This window comes from Vulpes vulpes, chromosome 10, assembly GCF_048418805.1.
Source record: "Vulpes vulpes isolate BD-2025 chromosome 10, VulVul3, whole genome shotgun sequence".
Taxonomy (NCBI): Eukaryota; Metazoa; Chordata; class Mammalia; order Carnivora; family Canidae; genus Vulpes; species Vulpes vulpes.
Window position 1 is genome coordinate 5,287,722 of NC_132789.1, and position 11,043 is coordinate 5,298,764.

Genomic DNA, 11,043 nt, shown 5'->3' on the forward strand with positions numbered 1-11,043 from the left:
AGGCCCAGCGAGGTTGATTTGCTCCCCCGAGGCGCCCAGGTGGCTAGCCATAGGGCCAGGAGGCTCTGCGCCCGGGGCCGGCCTCTGCCCTGTACCCTGTCTCCCCAACCAAGTGGGCATCCTCCTCCCCACAGCCTTGGGTCTCCTCCTCTGTCAAACCAAGAAGAAACATAACAAGTACCCGAAGTGTTGCTCTGTAGACAGGATTGTCTTTGTATTTACCCCCTGCCCCCACTTTCTTCCAACCATCTAGAAACTGTGGGTTGGGGTCCATTTGCCCCTATGTGCATGTCTACTTTCTCCACAAAGCTGATACCTGTATGGTGTTCTAGCTTCTTCTCAAGCATGTCAAAGCTCCTAACATTCTCCATGGAGCCTTCCCTCAGAACCAGGCAGACCTGTGAGTCTCAGCCCTGGCGCTGCTGGCCTTGGGCCATCCCGGCCACAGTAACACGCTTAGCAGCACTCCTGGCCTCGGCCCACTAGATGCCAGTAGTGCCCAACCCTTGGTGGTGACAACCAAAAGAACCGGTTCCAGACAGTGCCAGGTGTCCCCTGGGAGCAGAGGTGTCCCTTTCCTGAGAAGCACTGGTTCTGAGTTTGAGTTTTCACTGGTATCTGTTAGGAGCCATGAGGCTTTTCCAAGTGTGACTTTGCTTGGCCCTCCTTGCCCCAAAGCCTCCCCAGAAATATTCACATCTTAGCCTGACTTTTGGTTGCCCCTCGAATCTCCAAGAGCCCTTTCTGTCATTGCAAAGGGGGTGCCCACTATGTCTTTCGCTGCCCGTCCAAAGCCTGTGTTTGCCCAGTCTCTGAGGAACCCCTCCCCAAACCCTCCCTGTTCCCTCTGAACTTTGGCAAATGTTTCTTCCGCTCCTAACGACCCAGAGGAGTTGCAAAATGGGATTTCCTCCAGACGCTCTTCCCTCGACCTCCCTGCCCCTGGAGGGAATTAATTTCCTGGAAAAATAAAAAAAAATCTCAGAGTCCACCGTTTTGCAGGACTGGAGTTGGTGGGCTGTTATTCGGTGCTGGGGCTAGGGTGCTCCCTGACTTGGGGGATGGGGAGGGAGGGGAAGGCGTCCGGGGACTGGCGGAAGCCCAGCTGCCGCCCTGAAAGCCTCCCTGCCACCTCCCGCCACCCCGTGAGCTTTGTCATTGAGGAGGCAGGACACACACGGGGCCCCAAGATATCCATTTGTCTCCCTCATTTGCAAGCACTGAATGAAATCGTTCAGCATTTCCCGACAGGACAGAATGCAGCAACTCCAAATGAGCTATTTATGGGCCATTTTTTTCAGCATTACTTGCATATTATAATTAAGAGATAATGTCAGTGGAATAGAACATTGTCACCGGGTAATGGTCTCCCGCTGCTTCCGAAATGTCAAGGCAAAGTCACAGCATTTATCAAAAATAAATGTTGGCGGGAAGACGCGACGTTTGTTTTCACAGCAGGGACATTAATCCCGGGACAACGATATGGCAATGTCTTTATTTCTCTTTTCCGGAGTGATGGATGCCGGCACGATCCTGTCTGATGGATGGAGGGTCTTGCTGGTTGCCGGGGGGGCGGACAGTTGGGGCAGAGGTGCTGGCTGCCTGGCCGGGTGGCCACGTTTGGGTGGGGTTGGCTGTCCTCAGCCTCTGCCCAGAATCAGCAAATTCACTCTGCACCGATGTGCTGGCGGTGGCCTGTGGAGGTGTCCTGGCTCCCGATTGGGCAGGGAGTCTTCTGCAGCTGGCGGCGGCCTGCTGATTGGGCGGGCAGAGGGCGGACACTTGGCAGGTCCTCCTTCCTGCCACCATGCTGGTCCCTGGGGAGTGGGCACGGTGATGGAGAGGCGTACCCTGGGCAACCCCAGTTTCAGCATCGCTGCCCAAGAGGGGGCCAGTATGGGAAAGGGCAGCTGAGCCGGCCAGCCACCGGGCGGCCTCCTGGGGATCCGGGGCACAGGGACCTCTAACTCTGCAGGCAGCCTTCATGCCCCTGCTGCATGGCCTGTGAGGCTGACATCTCTTCTGCACGGCTCCCCCGAGTGATCTTGCTCAAGTGCACAGCTGATCCTGCAGCTGATCCTGCAATCCCCCCAGTCCCTTGGGACAAGGTCTCACCTTCTTGAGGGCTCCGATATAGCTTTCCCAAAGTCCTGGCAATTCCTCCAAGTGGCTGGCTCTGTCTCCCACCAGCAGAGGCCTTGACTCTTTCCTTCCCCTGGGACGCCCTTCTCTGCTCCTACCTACACACAACCCCCAACTGAGCTGTCTCCCATTTCTTCCTCAGGCCTCCAGTTCACCAACTCCTCCTCCAGGAAGCCCTCCCTGGCCTCCCAAGCCTTGGATATGTGCTTCCCCTGCAGCCCCTATGCTTCGGCTCTTCTCTGAATCACACTAACATGACTGCTTGGAGTTTATATGAGTTACCTATTGGCAGAACAACACTACAAAACAAATCCCCCCAAATATCAGTGATCTCCAACAAGAAGCATTTCTTTGACTCTCGTGTTTGCAGGCCAGCAGATGAGGCTGGACACGGCTGGGGTCTTCTGTCTCAACTGGTGCACGTCTGGGAGTGGCTGGCCTGTGGCTGATGGAGGGTGGGATTGCGGGGGAGGGGGACGGCTCTGCATTGCTCCCCTGGTCTCTCCACCAGCAGGCTTGCCTGGGTGTGATCCCTGGTGATGGCAAAGGTGCAGGAGGGCAGGCAGGAGCATGGCAGGCCTCATGCAGCCTCCCGGGGAGCCGGCCCACCTGTCCGTCCATTGGCTGGAGCCCGTCTCAAGGCCAGTTCAGACTCGAGTTCAGACTCGAGGGCAGGGGAAATAAACTTTGCCGGCTTACTGTGAGGAACTGAAAGCCGCATGGCAAAGGGCGTGGAGATGGGGTGGGGTAAGGAATTGGGATCCTCAAGGTGATCTGTCATGGTTTGAGTCAAGGTCTTACAACACACAGTGGACGCCTAAAAACTGCTGCACATCTATAGTGATTCTTCTGATGGTGGCGAAGACAGCGAGGTGCGTGCGTGTGTGCAAGTGTGCATTGTGGTGAGAAGACACAACATGCAATAGATCGTCTTTCTCGTTTTTCAAGCAGGCAAGTAGGTGTTAGATGGATTCACATGGTTGTCAAATCTCCAGAACCCCTTTCATCTGTCACAACCCCACACTCTGTCCCCACAAAACACCAACGTCCCAGCCCCCACGCCCAGCCCTCCAAGTCCCTATCCTATGTCCCATCTTTATGCTTGCACCTCCTCCAGCTGCCTCGGGTCACTGGAATCACGCAGTATCTGGCCTTTTGTGACAGACTTCTCTCACTAAACGTGATGTCCGTGAGGTTCATCTAGGTTGTAGCAGGTGTCAGGATGCCCTTCCCTTCTAAGCTGAGTCCTGTTCCACGGTGCGCATAGGCCACATTTTGCTCGTCCATTCATCTGTGGATGGACACGGGGACCGCTTTCGCGTTTTAGCTGTTGTGAGTCGCGCTGCTACATACGTGGGTGTACAGAAACCCCTTCGAGATCCTGCCTCAGCCCCTTTGGGAGTGTGCCCAGACGTGGGATTGCTGGATCAGGGTGCTGTGTGTTAGCTCAGTGGGGAAAGCCTTTGGAACGGGAACTGTGGTCCGCACATTTGACAGAGCAGCGGCAAATTGGGCGGGCTCCGGGGTCAGGTGGCCAGCTTTAGTTCCCAGCTCTGCGGGTTCCTAACTGCGCTTTCTCAGGTGGGTCACTGCTCTGACGCTCAGTTTTGTCCTCTGTGAAATGGCGATAAAGATAGTATTGATTCATAGAGAGAAAAGATGAAATGAGTAAGAAGAGCGCCTGGCACACAGCACACACTCAGTAAATAGCACCCGGGTGTGTGTTGTTTCAGGCAAAGTCGTCTGATGATCATGCATCTGACACCTCTCCCTACCCCCCAGCCCCGGGGGCGGGATGTGTTGTAGCCAACGGGTGGCTGTGGGAGATGCCTTCATTCTCTCTCAGAACACAGCCAGGGGAAGCCCCAGGGCTGCGAGGCTGGAGTGTGGGGACCAGCCTGGGCCTTGGGAGCGGTGAGCGCTGTGGCGGTGGGCAGGGCAGGAGGGAGGTTTCCTGCCTCCGCAGATGTTCAGCGCCCTGATTCAGAGGCCTCCCCGGCCAAGCCTCCTCTTCCCCTGCGCAGATTGCAATTTGGGCCCGGCAGGAAGAGAGAAATGAGCTTGCATAATAGAGGAACATTTGGTTCTCTTGGCTGGGCCTGCGGAGGGGGAAGGTTTCTGTGCTGAAGTGCGCAGCGCGGGGGCAGGCTGGAGAGGTTTCCTGCTGCCGCGGTGGAGGGGGGGCGGGGGGGGGGGGCAGTCCACCCGGGAGGAGGAGGTGCTGAGGTGGATGAGGGGGAAGGGCACACAGGGAGGGGGTAAGGGGCTCTGTTGTTTTCAGAGACAGGAGAGAGGGTTCAAGTGAAACCACCCAGGGCAGTGCTGTGGCCTCAGGAATGCTAAGCAAGCTCACAGCAGCAGCCGGCTGGCCCTCTGTCCCTGGGCCCTCCGGGACACTTCTCAGCTCAGGGAAATCTGTGACCTCAGGACAGAGTTGAACATAAACTTCTTGATCTAAGGAGATGGGTTGGAGCCTCCTTGGTGGGCCCTCCCCAGGGCCACCTCCCCAGGGCCATGGGGCTGGACGAGAGAGAGAGAGAGAGAGAGGACTGAGCACAGACTGGCCAAGGTCAGGAGGTCGATCTCCAGATGCGACACCCCCCCCATAACTGGACCCCTGCCTCTGCTGTTTATTAGGGAATGGAGATGGGACAATCCCCCCTACGACCCTGGGGGGTTCAAGGCCAAGTGGGAACACAATCATGACTCTCCAAGGGCTTTTGTAATTCTCGATGTGTTGTTTGAGTCCCTGACCTGGTTTAGGCCTTGTGACAGCGCAGACTGCTTTGGACACCTATTTGCTGGGTACTGGCTCTATCCCAGGCCCTGCTCCAGGGGTTGGCGGTACCATGGCCAGCAGAGTGGATGAAGAGCCATGCACTCAGGGAGGTTATGTTCTAGGGAACATAATGCAGAACGAGGACATACCTGACAAGACGTCACATCCATATGGAGGGCACAGCGATGCCCTTTGCTGTGTGACTTGGTACTTCTTCCCACCAAAGGGCGAAGGTGTATTTCCCACCCCTTGACTTTGGGTGTGGCCAAGTGATCTGCTTTGACTTTGTCCAAATGAATGAAGTGGAAGTGATTCTGTGCTATTTCTGTCCCTGGCCCTCAAGGGACCTTGTACTTTTCTGTACCCTTACCGTTGTGTGAGACAAGCATGTCTTGGATTGGCACCCACTGATCCAAGGAGGTGGAGCAGCCAAGCCTGGCCTGGATCAGCCAAGTGACAGAGGTGTCGATGATAATATGTGATTTTTTTTTTTAAGATTTTATTTTTAAGCCATCTCTACACCCAATGTGGGTCTGGAACTTATAGCCCTGAGGTCAAGACTGGCATGTTCCACTGAATGAGCCAGTTCTGCTTCGCATGAGCAGCTGACACCACTTCTGTTTATGTCTTATCGGTCCAGGTAAGTCACACGGCTGGGCCAAACTTTTGGGGGTTGGGGTGGGAGTTGAAAAAAATCCATGTGATTGTTGTTTTAAGCCACTGAGCTGAGGGGTTATTTGTTATGCAGCACATTGGTGGCAGTAGCTAACTGATAAAACCAGCTCTTGACAAGTGCTATTATTAATTAACCTCATTCTATAGGCAAAGAAACTGAAGCCCAAAGAGGTGAGAAGAGCTTCTTAACATTATAATTAATGTGTCCAAGCCCAGACAGGAACCTAGCTGACTTGACTCCATTTGGCTTATTGATTCAGCACATTTGGCTTATTGATTCAGCACATTTTAAAAAAAGATTTTATGTATTTATTTGAGAGAGAGAGAGAGAGGGAGAATGAGCAGGGGGGAGGGGTAGAGGGAGAAGGAGAAGCGGACTGCTTGCTGAGCAGGGAGCATGACATGGGACTTGATCCCAGGATCCCAGGATCATGACCTGAGCCAAAGGCAGATGCTTAACCAACTAAGCCACCAAAATGCCCCATTTATCACGTTTTTATTGAGCAACTACTATGAGCTTGTAATTGTATTGGAAATTAGAGATAGCACAATGCAAAAGATACTCCTTTTGCAAGCAACCTTTGTTTCCACAAAAGTTAAGACTTGGGTCCCATCACTTGGTGTATATGCCCCTCCTGGAACCACTCACAGCTGTGACAAGATGTGGTGCTCTAATTGGCCAGGCTGGGTCACATGTCCACCTGTGTTACTGGAAGAAAGGATGGCCTGACCTGAACCAGATGGACTTACAGCAAAGGAGAGGTGGTTTTCCCAGAGAAAGAGTGGGTGCTGTTAAATCTTAAGAGGGGGAAGTAGATGCTGGGCAGAAAAAAAAGCAATGCTCACTCCAGATGTCTGAGGTCCTGACTGAGACCCCCCCACCAGCATCTCTGTGGTCCTCAGGGAAGGCCCCTTGGGTTCACAGCTGCTCCAGGCCTCCCCCTACCTCCGACATCCTCACAGGAGCTCTGCCCGATGCTTGGAAGATCAGATGTGATTTATTCCTGGCATCTGTGTTACCACTTGCTGCGAGGTGCTTTGCAGTGGAACAGTAAGTCACAGGGCCATTTATCTTGTTGGCGGCTTCTGATGAAATGAGCAGCCTGAGCAGACAGGGCCTTTAACGAACACGATCAGGGCTGTTCATTTAGAAACCAGGAAACCTTGAAATTGGCTTTAATTGAAGGGGTGAGCAGAGAGGAGTTTGGCTGGGTTTGTTCAGATTGGAGACACCGCATCTCCAGAAAGGTCACAACGATGGGCAGATCTGGCTTTGAATCCTGGACTTGCCTATACATTTGACTTTGGGCAGGCTCTGTGACCTCTCCCAGGCTCGGTTTTCTCACTTGTGAAATGGATATGCATTGGTCAGTACAGGGTCAGTTATGCTGTAGTAACAAACAACCCCCAAATGTCATGGCTTGAAACAGGCAAAGTTTGTTTTTTGTTTACGCTATATGTTTACCGTGGGTTGGCTGTGAGCTCTGCTCCACACTGCCTCACTCAGGCATCCAGACTGATGGAGCCTCCCAGCTGCAGTGTGGAGCATTCCTGGGCATGGGGCAAATTGCGTGTACTGGTCCTTATAGGGTCTTCACACGAGCAGCTCACATCACTTCTGCTCACATCTCATTGGTCCAGGCAAATCACACAGCTGTGTGGAACTTCTGGTGGTAGATGGGGAAGTTGAGAAAAATCCTACTGTGTGACTGTTAGCAAGAAAACCAGAAGGGTTATTTTTCATCAGAAAGCAATTCTGCTGAGCCATCCTAGAAGTCAGGGTTTTTCCTCTCCCTCCTGGAGATGCTAATTATCTGACGCTAATCCATCCCATACTTGTGGGCCAGAGTCCTCACCCTCCCTCACTTCGCTGTCACTCCCTCTGCTGCGAATTTCAATGAACAGCAGTTATTATGCTGCTCCATATTAAAGCAGGCCAGATTCGCATTTAAAGAATCCCTATGGTGGCCACTCTCAGGGGACCCAAATCTGGCCCAGAGAGGGCTGAGACCAAGTGTTTACCTCTCACTGTATCCCCAGAATCTAGAACTGTGCCTGGTACATGGTGAATGCTCAGTAATTACTTGTTGCCATTGTGAAATGATGCACCCAACATCACAGGCCCTGGAAAATGTCAGAGGCAGGATTCTAAGTGTTTACTGCTGCTGTGCCCATGGGTCACTGCTAATTGTTGGGCACTCATCATGTGCCAGGCCTCCTGAGCCAACTGCCCCACATGCATTAACCCCTTAATCCTCTGAACAACCCCTGGCCCATTGTGGTTGACACAACTGTGTCAGGATTCTTTAAAAAAATAAAAAGAATCTTAAATTTCCCCCAGTTTTATTAAGATATAATTGACATATAACACTGTTGTAGTTTTGGGTGCACAACATGATGATTTGATATATGTGCATATTATGAAATCATCACCATAATAAGTTTAGTTACCATCCATCATCACACATCGTTATAATTTTTTTTTCTTACAATGAGACTTTTAGGATTTACTCTCCTAGCAACTTTCAAATATACAATATGGTATTGCTAACTTCAGACAAGAATCTTTACTGAGATATTCATTCCTGTTTATTCATCTTGCAATTTTCCCTCCTCTGATTCCAAGACACTATCTAGCCCTTTGTATTTTCTTGAGTTTTGTTTTTGCCAAGCAGAAGGTAGAAGCTTCTGGAAGATAGTCCATCTCTCTGCTTTGTATTAATTTAGGCTCTCTAGAGAACCAGACCAACAGGATCTCTCTCTCACTCTCACTCTTTCTCTGTCTCTATCTATAGACTTACTATAAGGATTTGGCTCATGTATTACGGGGCCTGAGAAGTTTCAGTCTGCTATTTGAAAGCTGAAGACCCAGGAAGGCCAAGGGCGTAAGCTTCATCCAAGTGCGAGTCTAAAGCCAAGGGAAGACCAATGTTCCAGCCTCAAGACATTCAGGACATTCAAGACATCCTTTATTCACCCTTTTGGTCTATTCAGATCTTCAACTGATTGGACAAGGCCCACCCACACAAAGGAGAGCCATCTGCTTTACTCAGCCTCCCAATTCAAATGTTAATCTCGTCCAAAAACACCCTCATGGACACCCAGAATAATGTCCAGCTAAATACCTCAGCAGCCCACATTCCAGTCTGATTGACACATAAGAGTAACCATCACATGGTTTTGTGAAAACCCCAAGTGTTAGGGTAGAATATCAGCTGCTACAATAGAATCCCCTGCCCCCCCCCAAAAAAAACCCCACATTGGTTGAAACAAGAGAGAAGCTTGTTTCTCTTTGATGGAGGAGTGCTGAGGGAGGTGTGGGCCCAGGGAAGCCGGGAGCTCAGCTCCACAGTCCTGGTGGGGGGGTGGTGGGAGGCGGGTCCTTCTATCTTATTCCAGCAACCCTGGGACATGGTCCTTCATGGCATGGGTGGAGTGGAGTCAGAGCTTTATCCACATCCAGCTCTCAGAAAGGGGGTGGTCAGGGGGTAGGCCCGTATTTCTGGTAAGCAGGGGACGCAGAAGCTGTACACACTGCTTCTGCTTGCATTCCGATGGGAGCAACGGGGACTGAAAGGTGTATCTCTGGCTCAGCAGCCATGGGTCAGTGGAAGTTTTCTCCTAGTGGGACAGGAAGCATCCCGAGTTCATGGAGAAGCTGCTGTTGGCTCTGGAGGGGGACAGAGAGAGGGAAAGAGACTTTCGCATGCTTGGGTCAGCAGGAAGGAGCCATTCCATGGAGGTGCCCCAGGGAGGTGACAGGATCTAGAAGCTACATCATGTACCAAGAAGAGGGTGCTCTAAACAAAGAGGTTGCAGTGTGGACAAGCCTCTTATTCCCACAGAACAACACGGATGCTGAAGGTGGGGCTGCATGGTTCCCGATCCCAAGCATCTCAGGGGATCATTGGCCAGAGGGACCTCTCAGACGTTTGCTGTCTGATGCAGCCCAGCATGGAGGAGTCCTAGTCCTGAGACTGAGACTGAATTTTCTATCATCTTGGAAGGATGAGGGCTTGGGATTGGCCCTATATTGATTGGAAAGAAATAAAAATTGGTGTATCTTGCAGACCTGGATTTGTGGCCTGGGCTGTACACCCACTGCACTGATGTCCCTGTTTTACCGAGTGAGGAGACGTGCTCAGAGATGTCGGATCACTGACCCCTCATCACACAGCAAGTCTCCAATCACAGTGGGGTTTAGAGTGAGGCCTGCAGTTTGCAGACCTTACCCATACCACTGCTGGCCTTCCTACCCTGCTCGGTGTGCAGGTACCATGTGGGGTTTGAATTTTTTTTTTTTTTTTTTTTTATGATAGTCACAGAGAGAGAGAGAGAGAGAGAGAGGCAGAGGAAGAAGCAGGCTCCATGCACCGGGAGCCCGACGTGGGATTCAATCCCGGGTCTCCAGGATCGCGCCCTGGGCCAAAGGCAGGCGCCAAACCGCTGCACCACCCAGGGATCCCCCATGTGGGGTTTGAATGCAGGGCAGGAAGGAGGAATTAGGGTGGTGGTGGATTCTGGGAACCTCAGTAGATGGCTGTGATGTGTGATGTAGATTTACCAGGCATTCTAGAAAGTTCAGTAGGCTGCCTCCTGGGAAGCCCCCCAGAGGTTCTTAACATGTATGTCTCAGAAGCAAAGGCTGTTTTTTAAACAAGTTGTCACCCACTATGGTCTCCCCACCCCAGGCTGGGCTGGAAACAGCTGTGAATTGTTTGAAGCTGCTCTTGCATCATGCTCCTCCCTCGCGGAGTACCTGCTTGGAGAACAGAAGCCGACTCTCAGGCTTGACAGGGCCTGAGCTGGAGGATGCGTGGCCGAGAGCTCAGTCTGGTCTGCCACTTCCAGGCCAGGCGGGTTAATTCATCTCTCTGAGCCTCAGTATCCTCATCTCTGAAATGGACCCGATAACACCATTGCAGGTGCAGTTCAATGAGAAAACAGGTGCATGTCTTAGCCCCTTGTCTGGTGCAAGTAGAAAGAGCTCAGGGTAACGCTGGCATTTTCTTATAAAGTTGAATTTTCTGGTCTCGAGTGACTCAGTCATTTTTCTCTTAGGCACATGCCAAAGTGAAACTTGCCCTTGCCTCAGGCAGCGTGTGCAAGAATGTGCACAGCAGCGCTGTTCACTGTAGCGAAGACTGGAGCCAACTGAAATACTCATGGGAAGGAACGTGGATAAATTGTGGCGTGTTCACAGGGTGGAATATTACACGCTAGTGGAAATTAATGCACATCATCTCCAGGCCAACGCACAATGGGTCTTAATGACAGTGTACAGCAAAATTTCCCGACTTCAGTGCTCTTATATTTTCTCATTATTATTTTTCAACAGCAGTTTTACAGAGGCATAATTCACATATAATAAATCACGGGATTCAATGGATTTTCGTCTCTTCATAGACTTGTGCAACGACCACCACAATCAATTATTGCACATCTTC

The 11,043-nt window shown here is 51.7% G+C and overlaps 1 long non-coding RNA gene across 1 annotated transcript; it reads left to right on the plus strand.

Moving 5' to 3' along the window:
• Window positions 1-3,551: 3,551 nt before the first annotated feature.
• On the plus strand, window positions 3,552-10,628 carry LOC112933841 (uncharacterized). Its single transcript, XR_003237754.2, has 3 exons — window positions 3,552-3,723; window positions 5,418-5,561; window positions 8,392-10,628. It is a non-coding gene; the product is annotated as an uncharacterized lncRNA (long non-coding RNA).
• Window positions 10,629-11,043: the final 415 nt, after the last annotated feature.